This window comes from Canis aureus, chromosome 7, assembly GCF_053574225.1.
Source record: "Canis aureus isolate CA01 chromosome 7, VMU_Caureus_v.1.0, whole genome shotgun sequence".
Classification (NCBI taxonomy): Eukaryota; Metazoa; Chordata; class Mammalia; order Carnivora; family Canidae; genus Canis; species Canis aureus.
Genome location: NC_135617.1, coordinates 27,353,485 through 27,373,614, shown reverse-complemented (window position 1 = coordinate 27,373,614; position 20,130 = coordinate 27,353,485). Strand labels below are relative to the sequence as shown.

Sequence of the window (20,130 nt, the reverse complement as noted above, 5' to 3'; positions counted from 1 at the left end):
ATTGTTTTTCTGAGGAAACTTGAAAATAAGCACAACAAATTTCTGTATCTCTGAGGATAAAGGGGAATCCTTTCATAAGGACCTGCCTGAGGAAGATGATTTAGAGTTGGGAGTGGTGGAGGAAAGGGGAGTGTAGAAAGTCAAGGGTGACTATGGGTTTAAAGCAAACAATCTACAAATTGACCCAGACCCACCCTAATCTGCCCCAGCTTTAGAAGGAAAAGGAAACGGATTCTTATAAAACCTTAATAGGGCTTTGAGAAACCAATTGTTATTTTCTGAACATAAGTATTAGAAGCCTATTTCCTTGGCATTATCAAGCAGTAATTGTGCAACACAGATGAAGGACTACTGCCTTTACATCAAATATTCATTAGATACTATTCAGACCTATGCCTTCACACACACAAACATATACACACACAAACTGCCTTGTTCCACCTCCGAAATTGCTTCTTATTTCCCCACAACCTTCAAATGAATAAGAAAATAGCATTGTCACTGATAGGCAGAGCTGTAGGGCTAGCTCTAAAATGAATGCCAACAAAAAGAAAACATGTCTCACTAGAATATGGAGTTCTCTGTGCAGGTACTTCCTGGTGGCACAACTTGAAGGTCCTGGTAGAAACTGTCAACTGTTTGACAATCTCCAACTTCAACCTTCTCAATCATCTTTGAAGAGCAAACTTGAATGCCACTAAATGGTGCTAAAATGACTTTTTGGTTTTCTAATTTTAACCTAAAGCTTAAAAATGAGCATTAGCACAGATCTCACATAGATTATGATTCTGTATTAGTTCTACGTAAGCCAGAATTACCCCCCAAACAGACTAGAAGTTTGCACAATGCTCTGTGCTGCAAGTTGGCATCACTTGACTAAATGTTCTGAGATTCATATTGCAGAAAAAAATTGTGTTTGTTTGTGGTTAATGTTCTCATTACAGTTTGCCATTGAATCATGGAGAAGGGGCTCAGTAGATCAAAACGCAAAAAAAAAAAAAATTTATACCCCCCCCAAAAAAAGAAAGCCTATAAAACTACTAAGCTTGCACCTACAAATCAGTAACTCTTAAAATAAACTATGTTGTTGCCAAAAGACGTGTAAAAAGTAAGAAATTATACACGATAGGACATGATTTAAGCCATAAAATTGGAACACCCTGGAACATTTAAAAGGAAAGACTAAGACCAAAGTCCAAGTCTTCTCACAATCCATGTAGAGCCCAGATCACCATAAGCAGTATTACTGACTTTACTTTTTTTTCCCCCTAAGTTTTCAAAATTCTCCCTGAAATAGAAACCCCTACCTTGTGTTTAACTCTGTGATCCATTGAGGGAATGTAGCAGCCCCACACTTTAACATGTGTCTATTTATAAGCATTTATCTTCCAGATTCATAGTTGAGATTCAAAGTTCTAGAACCTTCCATGATTCTTAGAATCTATTTGAAGTTGCCCCACATATTCCTGGAAATTGCCTGCCTTTGATGCCTTGAATAGGTAACAGGAGAATACAAAACAGAAGTCTGCCCCCTAAAACACAGGGCTCTGTTAAAGGCACAAATCCACTTAACATTAGAAGTAGGGGGATAAACCATTAATGAGAAGAGTCCAGCCAACATAAAAAAGGAAACAGCCTCATAATAGAGTTAATTTCACATCACATTACATGTGAAATATTATTTTTAAGAAGATATTTTGAAATCAAATGCAAATTCTGAATTCCCTAGGATTCTAGGATTCCAAATAAGAGCTAGGATATCTCCATATAGCTTAACAAAGCTTTCTAAACCTTACAAACAGAAACAAATTCTAAATGCTGACATCAGTAATAAGTAAACTCTTACATTTGCTAAAAGCAAAGAATCAGCTTCTTTTTTTCATTTTTTAAATTTTAGACTAAACTTTTCACCACTGCTTAAGTTGTTCTGACACTATCAATCCCTTTCCAGGCTAGCATTTTCTAAAGTGGACTAAAAAGGAGGGGTGGCTTTTTTATGAAATGCAAGTCTTCATTACTCCTTTGATACCAGATCAAAACCTGATTTTATCTCTGAAATGACACACGTTTTTTTCAGTTCATTTCATTCCTTATAGAAATGTCCATTGAATCTAATGAAAATTAAGAGGGCAGAATTCCAGAATGACTTCAGTAAGGTGGTTTTCTGAACATACACCAATATGATGAATACTGGTACTTTTCCAATACTCCCTTTCTCTGGAAGTCTATTTATTTTCCACTGACTGGAAACCATTCATGAGCATTGCATCTGTGATGTTCTCCTATGCCTTTTCAATGTAGCAACACATTAACATAAAAGCTGCAAATCCAGCCAGAAAGGAAACTGCCTCCCTGGACCTATGGCTGCTTTCATATTCAAGGACTAATTTCAACTGATCAGGGGTAGCATGTCTATATGAGTAAAATATTTCCAGGACAAAAACCAAACCAAAACAAAATAGAAACCTGCCTCGAGCAGATTTTCTTTTCTGAAAGCATCCTATAAGGTACCAAGAGAATGACTTTAAGAAACGTTTTTGGAAGTTTCTTGACCCCAAAATGTCTTTAAGGTGTTATTTCGGGTTAGTCCCTAGTGGTGGCAATCCATAGGTTAGTCAAATGTCAGGTTTTAAAATGTGTGGCATTTTTAAGAGGATTTGTGTCCTTTCTCTTCCTTCGAACATATGCCAAAAGTAAAAACTACTTCAATCCATCATTATACTTTTCAATTACAGATCTTGCATCTTTGTCCTTCTCCTCTCTCTACCAGCACCTCAAAATGCAATAAACAGAAGGCATGGGTGAGGAGGAACCAAACAGTATTATGAGGTACCACTTAGGGGATAGTTGCCTCAACCTCTCAAATTTTTAGCTCCTCCCAGTTGTCCTAAAAATTTGCAATTTGATCTGGCAGGGCTCTTTGGGTAGATGCACTCTTCTAAGACAGTGAAAAATAATCTCTCCAAACATAGGAAAATTCAAACTTAGAAATCCATAGAAAGTTATATCTTCTCTTGGCCAGATGAAGAGGACCCACTGTTTGGCTGAATGGAAGCAGAATGCAAATAATGAGAATTGGAGTTCTACTCTGTGGGGTGAGTCAGTTCTGACACAATATGAACTTCCTGAGAAAAGACATGTGCAAGTTAACTTTGTTAGAAGTAGTAGTTGGGGGCACTTGGGTGGCTTCCTTGGTCAGGTGTCTGCCTTCAGCTTGGGTCATGATCTCAGGGTCCTGGGATTGAACCCCACATCTGCTCCCTGCTCAGTGGGGAGTCTCCTCCTCCCTCTGCCTCAGCCCCTCCCTCTGCTCATTCTCTCTCATTCTCTTTCTCTCTCTCTCTCTCTCTCTCCCTCCCTCCCTTTCATATAAATAAATAAAATTTTTAAATTTTTAAAAAAGAAAAGAAGTAGTGGTTAGGCTTTACAGAGTAGAAAATAGGCCTAAGTGACAGGAATGCAATGTCCTCATCTTTGCCTGTGACACTGAGTGCTATCTTTAAAGAGTTAATTTTTTCTTATTCCTAAATCAATAAATTCAATCCAAAAAATTCTTGGAAATTTACAATGAGATGAGGAATAAATGATTCCTAAGCCTCCATTATCTTATTTTATCTGTTAAGTCAGTGTTACAAATAATCCATTATGGGCAGAACATTAAGCTAGGTTTCATGAAGGACACAAAAATATACAAGGCCTAATATATTTTGAACATTGATGGCATGACAAGCACAGCAGCAAACACTTTATAAACATCTCTTTTAATCCTCACAACAACCTGCTGAAATGGCCAACTGTGGTCCCAGATCCAATATGACTTGATTTCAACTGCATGAGACTCTGAACCAGGACTGGCCATCAGAACCCTTCCTAAATTCCTGATTTACAGAAACTGTAGAGCTAATGGAGGGACTACTGTTCTTTTTTTTTTTGGGGGGGGGGGGAATATTGTTCTTTTAAGCCAATAACTTTTGTGGTAATTTATTATTCATAAATATATAAATGAAACAGATATTAGTGTCTGGAATAGGGAGATGCTGTTACAAAAAGCGAGACCATGTGGCATTGGCTATGGATCTGCAAAATGGGTGGAAGAGCCCAAAGGAGGCTGAGTGAAAACCTAAAGGACCCCAAGGAGAGTGTCCGCAGAATCCTAAAGATTCTTGAAGATACTGTCAGTGAGAGCGTAAAGGAAAGTAAGGAAAATGTTATTAGAAGCTGGAGGAAAGGCAAGCCGTATCACATAAAGGTGGAAAGTTTGGTAGCACTGTCACTGGAAAAGTATCTAATGAACCTAACAATCCAGCTAAGTTTTCTTCAAGGCAGAAAAATATCCTTTAAAACCCTCAGAATCTATGTAAGTAGTCTACTGCCCTGATGCCACCACTCAGACAGGAAGCCCAAGCCAGCCTGTGCATAGAGATCATATGAAGAGATGCAAAGATTCCATGAATGGTGCCTCTCCACACAGTCTCTCCTCACAGCTGCTTCAGCATCCTGATGTTAGCCACCATCTGATTGCTACCACATGAAAGATAATCCAGAACCACCCAGCTGAGCCATTCCCAAATTTCTGAATTGTGATAGAATAATAAAATGTTATTGTTCTTTTAGCCAAATAATGGAAAGAGCCCAGATGTTCACTGGCAGATGAATGGATAAAGAAGATGTGGTATACATATATACAATGGAATACTACTCAACCATCAAAAAAATTGAAATCTTGCCATTTGCAATGACGTGGATGGAACTAGAGGATATTATGCTAAACTGATTAGTCAATCAGAGAAAGACAATTATCACATGATCTCACTCATATGTGGAATTTAGGAAACAACACAGAGGATCATAGGGAAAGAGAGGGGAAAAACACCAAGACAAAATCAGAGAGGGAGACAAACCATAAGAGACTCTTAATCATCGGAAACAAACTGAAGGTCGCTGGAGGTGAGGGGATGGGGTTACTAGGTGATAGACATTAAAGAGGGCATGTGATGTAATGATCACTAGGTATTACATAAGACTGATAAATTACTGACTTCTATCTCTGAAACCAATAATACATTATATGTTAATTAACTGAATTTAAATTTTTTAAAATGCTATTTTTCTTTTAAGCCTTTAAGCTTTGGGGTGATCTGTTGCATAGCAATAGAAAATTAGAATAATGTTAATATAAAACAAAAAATAAAACAATGCCTACACTTTTGGTCCTTAAAGATGAAAAAAATTTCTCCCATTATTCATCAACATTGTCAAATGAAAACAATGTCATTCTCCCCAAATCATTCATGGAGGACCATGTATTAGGAGAAAGGTTGAGCCTGGGTTTGGGGCTTCTGAAAACACAAGGAAATCAGTTCTTTCTGAAAGTCTAGAGAAAGGCTAAATAATGAACAAAATTATAAATTGCATCCTATTCTGAAGATTCTCATAGCTACTAATATTTTTCTTCACAAATATTTTTTTTCTTTTTTCTTTTGGTGTAGAATAAGTGGAAGAGACTACTTTGATTTATTAAGTCCTGTCTTATTTTCCTCCTGGGCATACGCAAGACTGCATTTCCCAGCCTTCCTCACAGACAGGCAGAGACATGTGACAGGCCAGGGCAGCATGGCCCAGAAATGATACTTGCTACTTCTAAGCCTGACCTATAAAAAACCTCCCATCTTCTCATTTCTTATCACAGACTAGATGCAGAGGATTGAGAAGAGGATTCCAAATGCTTGAGGATGGGGTACTCTAGATCAATGATCCACGGCCTCAATGACCATGTGAAGTAGACCCCACCATACTCTCCCTCCAGCCTATACTGTACCATGACATCAGCAAAAGGTAAATTTTTACTGTGTTAAGCCATTAAGACTTTGGAATTGTTAATTACAACAGTTAGCTTGTCCTGACTAATACCTGATGGTTGGAAAATTACTGAATTATATCTCTTCCTATAATAAAAATCACTAACATGTAATAGGACAGACTGCTTTGACTTCTACAGAGTAACCCTGAGTTCTATGATTTAAAGACTTATATGAACATCAAGTTGTAGGCATTAAAACTGATTTTTTTTTAATTTCATAAAATCCCTTGTTTCGTGGTCTCTATCCAGTACCTTTCCTTACCCTTCCAGGAAAATAATCCCTTTCCTTTACAATATTCTGCCCTCAGATTTGTTTCCTTCTGAATTGTAGCTCACTTTTAAGATGATAAATGTCGTAAGATGTCACGTTTTCCCACCATCCCACAAAGCAAACATTGAATCTAATTTGGGTAACTATTAGCCAAATTTCATCAAAATTAATCATCTCTTGAGCAAGTTTATGGTAGGGCAATTAAGAAAAATAGGAAATGCTGACTGTTCTAACTTTTTTTAAAAAGTATCTTGTGCCCTTCAGTCAAGAAAATACAAGCTTCCCCTCTAAAAGAAAAAGCACATGTCATCCAGTGTATCTCAGCAAGAACATATACACATATATATGAGAAAGAGAATGTAATATATATTTTTATATGTGTAAAATATAATATATAAAATAATATATGTTGCATATAAAGGCTTTATTTGAGAAAGAAGGGTAAGAATTCTTACTATACAATAGAGGCAACAGAATTGAGTATGGATGCTCTAAAACCCAGACGCTATAGTATCTAAACCACACTGAGCTCTAAGGCACAATGGAGCCAGTATCTTCCAAAACAAGGTAAGGAATAGTTTCCAATATGACATTCCACTGTCATACCACTTCAAAGTGGTAACAAGGATTTGCACTGTACAACTCTTTATTTAGAATATCATTAGGAGAAATAGTCTTAGTCCTTAAACAGTGAATATCAAATTTCCTTTGGAATTTACGTGTATAGTCAGCTTTATCCCTTTAACACTGAGGATTTTTAAAATATAAGATCTAACCAACTTTTAACTGGAGCTCAAGCCAGTCTAACCATAAAAATGCATATTTCCAGAAAAGACTCCAAAAAGTAATTGCTTTACTATAATAAAAAGCAGTAAGGTAGGTTATATATCCTCAGGCATTAATGTAACCTAAAGAAAAATAAGCACTTTTAGGCCCTTACCACAAGTTTGTAGCTAATTGCATTTTATTGATCTATGTACGTAGCCTAAGGTTTTGGGGTGTGAAAGAGCCCTGTTTCCAGCTCTACAAAAGGAGTTCTGGGAGAAAATATTTACAAAATACTGATAAATCTGTTAAAGGACTAGTCTTCAAAATATACAAAGCATTTATGAAACTCAACAATAAAATGACAACCCAATTAACAATGGACAAAAGACCTAGAAACCTCTCAAAGAAGATATACAGATGGTTCACACAAACATATGAAAAGATTTCTAACATCATATGTCATCAAGGAACTGCAAATTAAAGTAACAATGGGATACCATTACATACCTATTAGAGAGGCTAAAATCCAAAAATCTGGCAATATCAAATACTGATGAGGATGCAGAGCAACAGGAATTCCCATTCACTGCTGATGGGAATGCAAAATGGTAAAGCCACTTTGGATGGTTTTTACAAACCTAGGCATTGTCTTATCATAACATACAGTAGTCATGGTCCTACATATTTACCCAATTGAGCTGAAAACTTATAGCCACACAAAAACCTTCACATCAATGTTTATAGCAGCTTTATTCATAATTGCATAAGCTCAGAAATGACCAAGATGTCCTTCAGTAGCTAAATAAATAAATAAACAAACAAACAAAAACAAACTCTGGTACATTCAAGATGGCTTTACAGCTGAGTTCTACCAAATATTTAAAGAAGAGGTAATACCTATTCTTCTCAAACTATTAAAAAAAATAGAATAGGAAGTAAATTCATTCTATGAGGTCAGCATTATCCTATTACAAAATCAGATAAAGACACTCCAAAAAAAAATAAAAAGAAAACTACAGGCCATTATCTCTGATGAACATAGATAAAAATATCCTCAACAAAATCCTATGATACATTACAATCCTCCCCATCCTACAATATGTTTTTAAAAATCATTTATCACAATATACTGAGATTTATTCCAGAGATGCAAGGATAGTTCAGTATTTGCAAATTAATCAATGTGATATATCACATTAACAAGACGAAAGACAAAAATCATATGATCATTTCAATAGATGTAAAAAAGGCACTTGACAAAGTACATCTTTCACGATAAAAACCCTCAACAAAGTAGTTTCAGAGGTAACATACCTCAACATAATAAAGGTCATTTATGAAACCCACAGCTAATATCATACTCAATGGTGAATAATGAAAAGCTTTTCCTCTAAGATCAGGAACAAGACATCATCTCTTGGGGAATGCTCAATAATCAATGTAATGATAAATCTCACCCTATTTTGAAGGATCTCATAGCTACAAATATTTTTCTTCGCAAAGTCTTTTTTAATGTAGTCATAAGTGACAGAGACTACTTTGACTTATTAAATCATGCTTTATTTTCCCTCTGGGTGCAGGAAAACAATAGTCCTTCTTTTGGAAAGCTTGCTTCCCCTACAATCTAGATTCCTCAAGAAGGCTCCAATAATTTAAATTCAATGAAAATCTTAAAGTTTGGATTATCTGTTAGTCCAGAAATGTGTGTGTTCCAATGAAGCATGGTAATGTGTATAAAAATTGGTTTGTCTTTACAATAAAAGCAAATTCAAAGAGGAACAATAAAAAAAATGTTTATCTGTTCCAGCTAAAAACAAAGGGAGAAATTCTTGTTTTCAAATTAGTAACTATTAAAAAAAAAGGAGAAGTTTTAATGAACTTTTCTAGGAGACACTGTAGCTAATTTTATTGATATATACAATTTCTTTCCATATTTATTTTTATTTCTGGACCAATTACATCTTTTTGTTTTGGTTGACATGTGTTCTAAAATAGAGCCCGTTTAGAGAAGATATTTGCAAATGACATATCTGATAAAGGATTAGTATCGAAAATCTATAAAGAACTTACCAAACTCAACACCCAAAAATACCCCCCAAATAATCCAATTAAGAAATGGGCAGAAGACACGAATAGACACTTTTCCAAAGAAGAACTCCAGATGGCTAACAGCACATAAAAACATGCTCAACATCACTCCTCATCAGGGAAATATAAAACAAAACTATGGTGAGATACCACCTCACACCTGTCAGAATGGCTAGATTAACAACAGAAGAAACAACAGGTGTTGGTGAGGATGCAGAGAAAGAGGAATGCACTCTTGGTGGGAATGCAGACTGGTGCAGCCACTTTGGAAAATAGTTTGGAGGTTCCTCAAAAGTTAAAAATAGAACTACCCTATGATCCAGTAATTGCACTACGAGGTATTAACCCAAAGGATACAGAAGTACAGATTTGAAGGGGTTCATGTACCCTGAAGTTTATAGCAGCATTATCAACAACAGCCAAACTATGGAGAGAGCCCAAATGTCCACTGACAGATGAATGGAAAAGATGTGGTATATATACAATAGAATATTATTCAGCCAGGAAAAAGAATAAAATCTTTCCATTTACAATGCTGTGGATGGAGCTAGGGTGTATTTTACTGTGCTGAGTGAAATAAGTCAGTCAGAGAAAGACAAATACGATATGAACTCACTCAAATGTGGAATTTAAAGAAGAAAACAGATGAACATATGGAAAGGGGTAAAAGAAAAGAAGGAGAGAGGGAAATAAGTCATAAGTGACTCTTAAACAGGGTTGATGGAGGGAGGTGGGTGGAGGATGGGCTAGATGAGTATGAGTATTAAAAGGGGCACTTGTGATGAGCACCGGGTGTTGTATGTAAGTGATGAATCACTAAATTCTACTTCAGGAACTGATATTGCACTGTATGTTAACTAACAAGGTTTAAACTTAAAATATATATATATATAGCCCATTTATTATTTTTTTTAGTCATAAATGTCTTCTTTTCAAGACTTTAAATTTTAAAATTAAAGAGACAACTGTATCAGTTTTGTTGATAGCTATATCAGGAAAGTCCACAAAAGTATAGTTAATAGATTTCCTTCCACATCACTGTCCCCCAACTCCCCTCTGCTGCAGGATTCCAGAAGCTAGAAAGCAATTCTGTAACTTAGAACCCCTTTCTATAGCACATAAAACATACTGACCTATTTCTCCTTAAATGGAAGAAATTCCATGAAAAGAGAATAACAGACTTAAAATAAGAGATGCTGAAGATACACATCCAAACAAATCTTGCAGGGAAAAAGCTTCCAACAAACTACTGCATAACTGGTTATTTTTAAAGTAAATTACTTACTAGCTTGTTTCATTATTCATTGGCTGTCAAACTGCTCGTCACTCAAAAGCATTTGAATGTGTAAACACATCATGACTTGAGAAAGCAAAAGGCTCTGATGCCCTTCACAGTACGATTAGGCATTAAAAGGTAGCAGAATCCACTTGGAGGACCCATGCAATTGCTCTGCCTGGCTGAGGTAGGTACCATCCCCACCCACACCATCACCTCTCCCTTCAAAAAGCCTGCATCCTCAAGACAGGAGAGATGAATGGAAGAACAAACAGCTGGATAAAATGTTTGGTGAGGGAAAGGACACAAATTATGTCTGAGCATGTGGTCCTGTTTCTAATAATCATGTTTAAATGATTTGTTTTTGAATCCCTGCCCTGTCCGCCTCTCCCTGGTTATATTTCTGGTTACAATACAGAGATCACCCACTACATGCATTATCTTAGTATAGAGTGGTGAATACGCAAGTCTGTCGTGTTATTTCATGCCCATGGCTCTCCTGTGAAGCATTACCAAGGATACCTGGAGTTGGCCATGCCATCATGGATGCCTCCCAAAGGGACTGTAAATTAGGTGCCCTTCCTTGGGACGATGCTTAGAGGACTCGGTCCTGATATCCGAATCCTACAATTGTGTGGCCAAGGAAAACTAGAAGGGTTTTATTTTTTTCAATTAGCTTATTGTTACAAAGACCAAAAAACATGTGACTCCTACAATATGTGATGACAAATCTCTTCTTCCAAGCAGACTCTTAAGGACAGCCTTCTCAGATACCCAAGGCATTCATCCACTTTAGGCAAATTTCACCTGCCTGGAATATAGGGAAGGAGGAGAGTGCTCCATGATTTGTTCTGAGATCCACACCTCTACGGAACAACCCTGAAAATACGGCTGTATTTACAGAGGAGTCAGGCTAGGAGCCATTTAGTGACTTTAACTGCATTCTTTCCAACTATCGCTTGATTAGAAAAGGAGAAACTCTACTTATCTGATCTATTTCTTAATGCTTTGTAAAAAGACTGCTTATATTCATTGCTTAGCAAGTCTCCCACTTTAAAATGAGACAATTCCCAGATTAACAGCTTGTCAATGTCAAGTCAAAGCTAGGAACAGAAACCTGAAAACATTTTGCCCTGTTTGCTAGTGTGTTCTTCTGGGAACTCAAAGAATTTAGTCCATTATAGCTTCTGAGACTCAAGTCAAGAAAGAATCCTCATTAGCATACAGTTGCAATAGACTTTTCTCGGTCTATTTAGGGACTTAAAAACTGAAAATTTTCTTCTGGATAAATACAATATCAAAATTGTTGGTGAGTATAAATGTCCATGTCTATTTTGTTAATCCAGCTGACTCTGACTTTATTCGAAACACAGAACCAACACATCCCAAGAGGCAGCACTAAGATCTACCAGCATTTTCTCCAGGTGGAGAGATACTATTTCAAATGACAATGGAAACTTAATAGTTGAAGGCACAGGTGAAAATGTATGATACACAGAGTCCCTTATCATATTAAGCTAACATGTAGCATATTAATTAAAGTAATGCCTCATTTAAAATGCCACATAATGGATGCCTGGGTGGCTCAGCGGTTGCGCATCTGCCTTTGGCTCAGGGGGTGATCCCACAGTGCTGGCATCGAGTCCCACATCGGGCTCCCTGCATGGAGCCTGCTTCTCCCTCTGCCTGTGTCTCTGCCTCTCTCTGTGTGTCTTTCATGAATAAATAAATAAAATCTTAAAAAAAAATAAAATGCCACTTAAGTACAAGTAAAAATCTAAATTTAGCATTTCATAAGTGCAGTTACATGTGACATCAATACACATTCTGCTGTCTGTGAAACCATTCTGTGATTTTTCTCAAAATGTTATTCATTCCAAATAAGCTCAACATAATAATCTTAAAAGGAAAAATCCTTCATGCTTAAAAATGTTTGCTGCTTTTCAACAATGGCTAACTGAATGCAGAGGGACTCTACTTAAGTTATAAAACCCTGAAAACAACCTATATTGTTGTTGGAGGTCTCCAGTGCACACTCTCAGAGGAGCCCAGAGATTCATTTTGATTCAATCTTGCTGTGTGATTTCACCCCTGGTTTACAGCTTTCATGACACAGACCTCAGCCTTGAGTCTTTCCAGGCCAATCATGCTCACTGGGGGTGATTTTAAATAGACCGCGAGCCCAGATAGCATGATCCACCATCCTTCTGTTTCTTCCTAAGCCAACCTTGTTTCTGGGGAAGCTTTTCAGGCCTGAGTTAGGGACCTCAGGACCTCTCCCTCCTTCTACCATCCCTGAAGCCCCAGCTGGGCTGTCCAGGTGGAGCTTGCAGACAGCTCTCTCCTGCTGAGCACAACTGCCACGAAGCAGGCACTGCCCTCTCCCCTTACATGTGATGACTGTCAAAACCCATTCTGTTCTCTTGCTTTGCACAAAAGACAGATTGTGCAAGAAGAATAACATATCAATGGAGCACTTCCCACATGCTTCAATCCTCTAAACTAGATTAACATTTTTAATCAATATAAAACACTATGAAGTCCATTCTAATATTATCTCATGTCACTGATGAGGAGATTGCAGCACACAGAAGTAGAACTGTGATTCCCGCTCTCTAAGGGTAAGCAGAAAACAAAAGGGAGTAAAGTGAGTCAGGTTCCCAAGGCAATGGGGAATGGAGGTAGTTGACTGGAGAGGGTTGGATTAAAAAGACAGATATTATTTGGCCTCATCGTGGTCTTCTGTCACATAAGAAACTTTACAATATAGTGTAATGTGAATGGCCGGTCATGGAATGCCAGGCATAAGCTAAAGAAAACATTCCTGAGAGCTGGCTGCAAGAAAAACCCAAGAATTTAAAGCCAAAAACCAAGCGATTTTACGTAAAGACAATGTCTCAACCTGTTTCCCTGAATCCTTATCCCCGTGAGATTTGCTGCTATAAAATATGTTTTTACTGGATATTTGATCAAGTTATTCATAGACCTTCTTTATCCAACTGCTGCTAAGAAGAATTAAAGTCTTCTCTGCTGGAGGTGAACTTTTTGGTCTGCCTGTTTGTAAATCTTCCAGACTTTGTATCGAGTAATAGAATGACGTTGGAGGGTCTTTCTCGGGAGCAGTTAAGCACTCAGTGTGGAAACCCTGCATACACCGCCCCTGAACTGCTTGCTCGTCAGAAATATAGCCCAAAAGTGGATGTCTGGTCCATGGAAGTAAATCACCAAACTCCCGTGTCAGGTTAGGAACCCTGACTAATAATCCCTGCAGATTTAGAGCTATTGGAAACCTGGCCAGTTAGGAGGACAGCATGTCAAAAAAGGCATTTGTTCCCACCCTAAGTTTAAAAAATCACACACATGCATCACCTACCTCTTCGCAAAGCTTCTGCACAGTTTTATAATCTTGCAGTGTAGGCAATATGGGAAGATGTGATCTCTGATGTCTCGTGGTCAACTTTTTATCTCACCCTCAAACCCAAAGTTGCACAAGCATTTCAAAGGAGCACACTGCAGCAGAGCCTGGGTGGCTCAGTCAGCTAAGCTTCTGTCTCTTGATTTCAGCTCAGGTCATGATCTTAGGGTCATGAGCTCCAGCCCTGTGCTCAGCATGGAACCTGCTTGAGATTCTCTCTCCCTCTCCCTGCCCCCCTCCTCCCCACTCACATGCATGCTCTCACTCTCTCTCTCAAAAAAGAAAAAAAAAAAAAAAAAAAGGAAAGAAACACAATGCAGTCCCCCTAAACAATTCTTTTAAGACCCAGTCCAATGTCCCTTCCTCCATGAAGCCATCCCAGACACTCCTGACCCTCACAGCAGGATGGTTGGGTGCCCTACACATTTTGTTTTCTGCTTGGCTGGAGTGCTTACCACCTTGCAGAGTCACTTTCCTTTGGCTATGGGATATCACTGCAGAGCCAGCACCTACACACTGTGGGGAGCCTACCAGGGACTTCAAAAAAAAATTTTTTTTGGATGGACTTTTGAATTATCCAGGCTTGTTAATGAGCCATCCATCCCCCGTTAGTCATCCACAGTTTAAGCAAAACATTCTAATAACAGAGCTCAAGTTTAAAAGTGTGTGCAACTTGTACTTACATATATACTGGTGTTAACAAATGGTGGTAAAGAAGGCAAATGTGGTTGCTTTAAGGAAGAAAAGCATGTGCTTAATTAATATCCCAAAGTTCTACAAGCATTTCATCATACTATTGCTCAGTACAACCTAAGATTCAATTGTCCATAGTAGCATACAGTTCATGTAGAGAGTCTGCAAAGGATTTGAACTTAATTAATTTTAAAACTCCCCTTGGAAATCATGTTTGCACTCTATTCTTTTAACAAGTCCCTTTCTTCATGAATATCACAAAGAAGGTGTCAGAACCATTGTGTCCAAAATGCCACAATTTCTAATATAGAAAAGTCTAAATTATAAACACTTTATTACACGAAAAAAGACAGTGGACTGAATATTGTTGTAATGGTTTAAAAATAAGTAAGGAAAGAAAATAAAAAATAAAAAGATAAAAGATGTGGCCCAGACTTTTCCTCCCATATCTTCTCCAGCTACTTTTGGATCTGGCTAAATTTCATCCTAGACTTGGAGAGTTTGTTAAAGGATACATTTTTACTTTTAAATTCACACATTAAAAAGAAACGCTCTAAGTTAACAGGACTCCTTAGTTGGTTGGTCTTTGATTAAGCACTTCTCATGTCTAACTTCTGGGAATAAACTATATAGTGAGGTTTGGGGTTTTTTTGTTTGTTTGTTTGTTTCTTTGCTTTATTTTTTGGAAACAAAAGTACACATTAACTCTGACTTCCATTCAACCCAAGAACTCCACTAAGGAAACACCAACAGTGACTGTGATTGTTCATTATTTTTTGTGCATCTAGTTTTAAGATCCTTTGGAGGGCTGAGGCATGATTAAACTTCACATAAGTTGACTAAATTAATAAACCAGCTGTTGTCTTTAAAGCATGTCAGAGATTTCAGTGGACTGGAAGAGTTGCTTTCTGCTACAGCTAATAAATTTTCAAGTTAGCGTATCATCGAGTTTCAGTTAAAATTAAATCTCAAATTCACAATTGTTAGACTAAACACACTGTGTGTATCACCTTTTGAACTACTGCCTGTATAAGTCTAACCCAGCTGCTCCTTTATCTCTAGCTCTTCTTTGCAGCATTAATATTTCGGCAGGTGTTTTGGAAGCACAAGACACCTGTGCTCCACTCACCTCAACCAGATTTGTGCATTCAGCAGATAATTCTGATGGCCGAGGCAGTGCCTCCACCATTGAGACAAGCACTTTGTTTTGAAAGCAAGATTTCCCAGGCATCCCACAGCGTGCAACTCTCCCTGCCTGATTGCTTATATCTAAACCCCAAACTAAAAACACTCTCAGGTTTATGCAGGCAACCTGCTCAGAAGTGCTGCTTCACTGGAATATTAACACCCACTACCTCCACCTCGAAAGAGCTTTTTGGCACAACCTGTCTGGAAAACAGCTGAAAAATATTTAAGTCCAGTGCTTAAATGGCTTAGAGGATTATTAGTGGGATAAAGAGTTTTGGGGCTGTAGGTGGCTGATTCAGTGACAAACGTGGTTGATAGTGAGTTGGAAATCCTGGTTGATGTTGAGCATGAAAGTCATTATTACTGCCTCACAGGTCTTCTCTGGCCTGATATTCCCTGTGGTTTCTGGTTCCTTCCCTAGGTCCCTTTACAAGAAGTCTCACAAATTTGAGATGATAAAAATGTCTCTGAGGAACATTTGAATGTTGGTCACAAATTCCAAATGGATTTTGTTCCGCTTTCTTGTAAGTCTCCATAGTTTTCATATGTTTCTAAACTCTCTGGCCCCGCCAGGCTGAAATGCTTGAAATCCCAAGATTCCTACCTAAGGAATGGTTTCTTCATTTATTCTGTGGCCTGGACACATAAAGGCCACTAAGAATCACGCACAGTTAAAGACATCATTTAGTGGTTAAAAGCCTGGACTGTGAAGTCAGACTCTTTGGGCTGAAACCCTGACTCCTAATTCCTAACTGTGTGTGCTTGAACAAGCTGCTTAATCTGCTTGCTGAAGGGGCATGGCACACACATACACTGTGACAGGGTGGGCCTAGGGGGACAGCAGCATTTAGTGAGCAAAGCTTTTAGGTATAGAAACAATGGGCACTCTCCATTTGCCCTCACCATGCCATAGGCAGGTGTAACACGTTGTGAGCCCACCTTTGGCTTTTATCCTTTCCCACCTCTCCTATCTCAACTATGCTTCAAAAATTCCTCCCTTCTTTTCTCTCCTTTCAAACCTCCAAGTTAAAAATCCCAGATTCCTAAAACCTGATTTATCCTTCATACTGTAGTACAAATACCGATTAAATCTTACCAGGATGAATTTGCTTTGTAAGTGAAGAGGTTATTAGCCAAATAAGTCATTTAACTGCTAAGTTCAAAGAGGGTTCTATTAGCCAGAGTCCTAACAGATCAGATATATATTCAAATTAAGATAAGAAAAGGGGCACCTAGGTGGTTCAGTCGGTTAAGCGTCCAACTCTTGGTTTCGGCTCAGGTCATGATCTCATGCATTCTGGGATAGAGGCCCATGTCAGGCTCAGTGCTTAGTGCTTAGTGCAAAGTCTGCTTGGGATTCCCCCTCTCCTCTCCCTCTACTCCTTACCCTTCTCGAGCTTTCTCTCTCTCTCTCTCTCTTTCAAATAAATACATCTTTTAAAAAAAGATAATTCAAAGAGAGATCATTTCCAAAAGGGATCACACAGTCATAAGTGGGTGAACAGGAAGAGTGCAGGGAGAGTGCAGGAATCTAGGGCTAACAGTAGCAGAGCTGCCAACACCCCCAAGACCCAAAGGGTCAAAGGAAGGAAGAGGGTACCAGAACTAGAAATAGAATCACAGAACATTGGCTTTCTAGACAGATCAAAGTACCTAATATCAAGGACAATGTCCAGTTTAAGACAGACTAAATGAGACAGGGCCAGGAAATCAAAACCTTGGCCTCATTCTCTTCCTTCCCTCTAATCTACATTGGCTGAGCGCAGAGACAGACAGAAGTTTCTAGAGTCCATCAGTGCAGTCCATGCAGGTGGGCCTTGTGGCAGATAGCAGGCTGGAGAGGGGTGGGGAAGAGAAGCAGAAGAGCAAAGGAATGTATCTAGCAGAGAGGCTATGAGGCATTTGGGACAAGACCGTTGCCCTCATCCCCTCCTCTTCTTCTAATCTGTTCTCATCTCCTCTGATAGGTTTAGAGTTCAGCAGCTTGGCACAGAGCTTCTAATGCTTTGTGTTCGCAAAAGAATAAAACTTTACATATCCTCTTCCCACCACCATAAACCTTCTTCAAAGTTTCAAAAAGAATCAGGTTTTGGCCATCAAGCAGGAAAAGTAACTGGGAAAAACAATACTCTTTGGCACGCACATAGCTTAAAGTCGGCATCTCTCCTGGAAAGGCATTTCTTGAGCAGCCATATATCTCCAGACTTTGGGTAGAAGCAAGGCAACAAGCAGAACATAAATTTAACAAAGAAAATGAACCCAAGAGTCCGGTTCAAATCTCAGGAAAAGGGTGCTTTGTATGGAATTGGAGATCATGACTCACACTTAAGGCAGGATATGGCAGCGAAGAAAGAGACCCAACCTGAACACACACACCATGTAAATCCTCTTTTACTGTCAGCTCACATCTGAAGGTCAATTCTAAATGCATTTTGCAAACAGCATCAGGCAAAGGAACTGCGATGCACTGAAAGCAAAAAAGAGTTGGCAGCGTACTTCTGGCAAGGTCAACGTTATCTGCGTAGAGATGGATCAGCAGTGTCCGATAACCACAATTCCACTAAGGCAGATGGAAACACCCTACCCTTGCACTGGGTGAAGGTAATCTTCTGAGATGTAGTTAATACACATGGCCCTTAGCTGAATATACAGAAAGGTGAGGCTGGGACCTGGAAAAACATACTGAATGTGTTCCTCTACAGCTTGAAGACTGGCTGTCTATAAGACACAATGAAAACTCATTTGCAACCCTGGAGAACTATTCCTCTAGGATGTATTTTTGGACTTCAACTTGTCTAGCTCTGGGTGGAAAATACAAAATTACATTAATATAACATAAATTTACAAGAAATAGAACCAGACCCCATTAAGAATTGTGACCTACATTCAGATTCTCCTCTGAGACATTTTCAACATATTTCTGTTGCAAGACAGTGCTACAAAGGGACATACATAACGAGCTAGAGATACAAGTCCCAGCGAGTCTTTCACTGACATGGGGTGACTCAAACTCCATAGCTCTTTTTAAGAAATAAGATGGTGGTTTAATTATTCTTTTCACTATGAGATGGAGTGGTATGCGAACTAGGCAAGAATTACGCATCTTATGCTGTTGCTGAGAGATTGTAGCATCCTCCTACTTCTAAACCAAGGTTTCTTTTCGGTTGGTTCCTCTCCTCTCCAATGACAAGGGATGAGCATGTTTGCAATATCAAGTAGCACCTTGCAATTCATGGTGGGGCCCTTTATACCGAGCAACTCCATCAGGAGATGGTGAATGGTGACATCACCAGTGTCCCACTTGCAATCTCTTCTGATAATTTGTTGTAGTCTTGGTAGCAAACCCCAGGAAAGAAAAATGGCCAGATTCCAAGGACATAGAGAAACTTGGCTTACTTTAGGGAATTCCTCACTTCATCTTTTTTTTGTCAGTGTTCAATATGAATCCTCCTAGGAACGTCTGTATGATATAACAATAGCAGCCCAGCATATTCATTTGAGATCTTTTGAGATGATAGTACCAAGGGTTTTACAACCATACCACTGCTTTTGAGTTAGGTAGTGGTTTCTACTATCAGTCTCATTGGTATGCAAGCTAAAGGTGATTGAGTATAGCTAGGAAACATTGCTGATGTTGTCTGTTAGGACTTAAAAGAGTGTGCAAGCTGAGAATGAACCAATTGTGATTACCATCCACATGGTCTCTAAAAGGTGGCCATCCCTATTTAAAGGCTTGAATGTGCAATTTTCTGACCACACAAGAATGTACAAAGCAAGATGGCAAAAACACTTTTTTTTTTTTAGATTTTATATATTTATTCATGAGAGACACAGAGAGAGAGGCAGAAACATAGGGAAGGGAGAAGCAGGCTCCCTGCAGGGAGCTCGATGCAGGACTATCCCCGGATCCTGGGATCATGGCCCTGAGCAGAAAGCAGATGCTCAACCACTGAGCCACTCAGGTATCCCAGATGGCAAAAATTGCCTGGAGAATTCACTAGCCCAAGTTCCCTCTCAAAGAATATAATGAGAAATTGGGGAAATTGAGAGTCATGTTCACAGTGTAATAAATAATCTTTTGGGCTCTTTCTGACTGCTCTTGTGCAAGTGCTTCATAAATACATCAGCCAAAACTATTCTTTTCTTTCCCCCTCTCTCTTTCCTTTCCTGTCTCCCCCATCATTCATATATTATCTTTCCAGAATAGAGAAGACCTTCACAATTTAACTATCTAAAATAGGCAATCAAATCTTCACAAGACATGCCTAAATTTTAGTTTGGGCCTAAGCAGTTAACTAAGTGCTACAGTTAGAAATTGAATAACAGGCAATGTTTTGTTTCAACAACAACAACAAAAAAAAAATCTGCCCTCAGGGGACTCTAAGATCAGTGGTTGAATGCATAAAACCTCAGGGTTTTCCCCTCAATTTTTAAAATCTGGATTTCCCTGTAGGAGCTGTGAATTTCACACATTCCTTACTTGGTCCTGACCCCGCCAAACCTCCTGATACAGAAAAAAGCAATGAGAGACAAATGGCTGAATGAAGGAAGTAACAGAAACGACAGTGTTC

General features: G+C 38.6%; 1 protein-coding gene and 1 long non-coding RNA gene across 31 annotated transcripts in view; one reads left to right on the top strand and one right to left on the bottom strand.

Moving 5' to 3' along the window:
- The window catches only part of LOC144317176 (uncharacterized), a 324,931-nt gene that overhangs the window by 111,263 nt on the left and 193,538 nt on the right, over positions 1–20,130 (bottom strand). For 5 of the 30 annotated variants that reach the window (XR_013383091.1, XR_013383096.1, XR_013383090.1 and 2 more), the window contains exon 1: positions 1,308–1,405. The exons of 23 other annotated variants lie outside the window; for them this stretch is intronic. The gene's annotated coding sequence lies outside the window, so the exon portion shown is untranslated. Of the gene's footprint in view, positions 1–1,307; positions 1,407–20,130 lie in introns of those variants that run through there. 2 more of the 30 variants (XR_013383072.1, XR_013383098.1) reach the window with 2 other exon arrangements.
- LOC144316801 (uncharacterized) lies at positions 2,985–20,123 on the top strand. Its single transcript, XR_013382655.1, has 3 exons — positions 2,985–3,095; positions 5,690–5,835; positions 20,013–20,123. It is a non-coding gene; the product is annotated as an uncharacterized LOC144316801 (long non-coding RNA).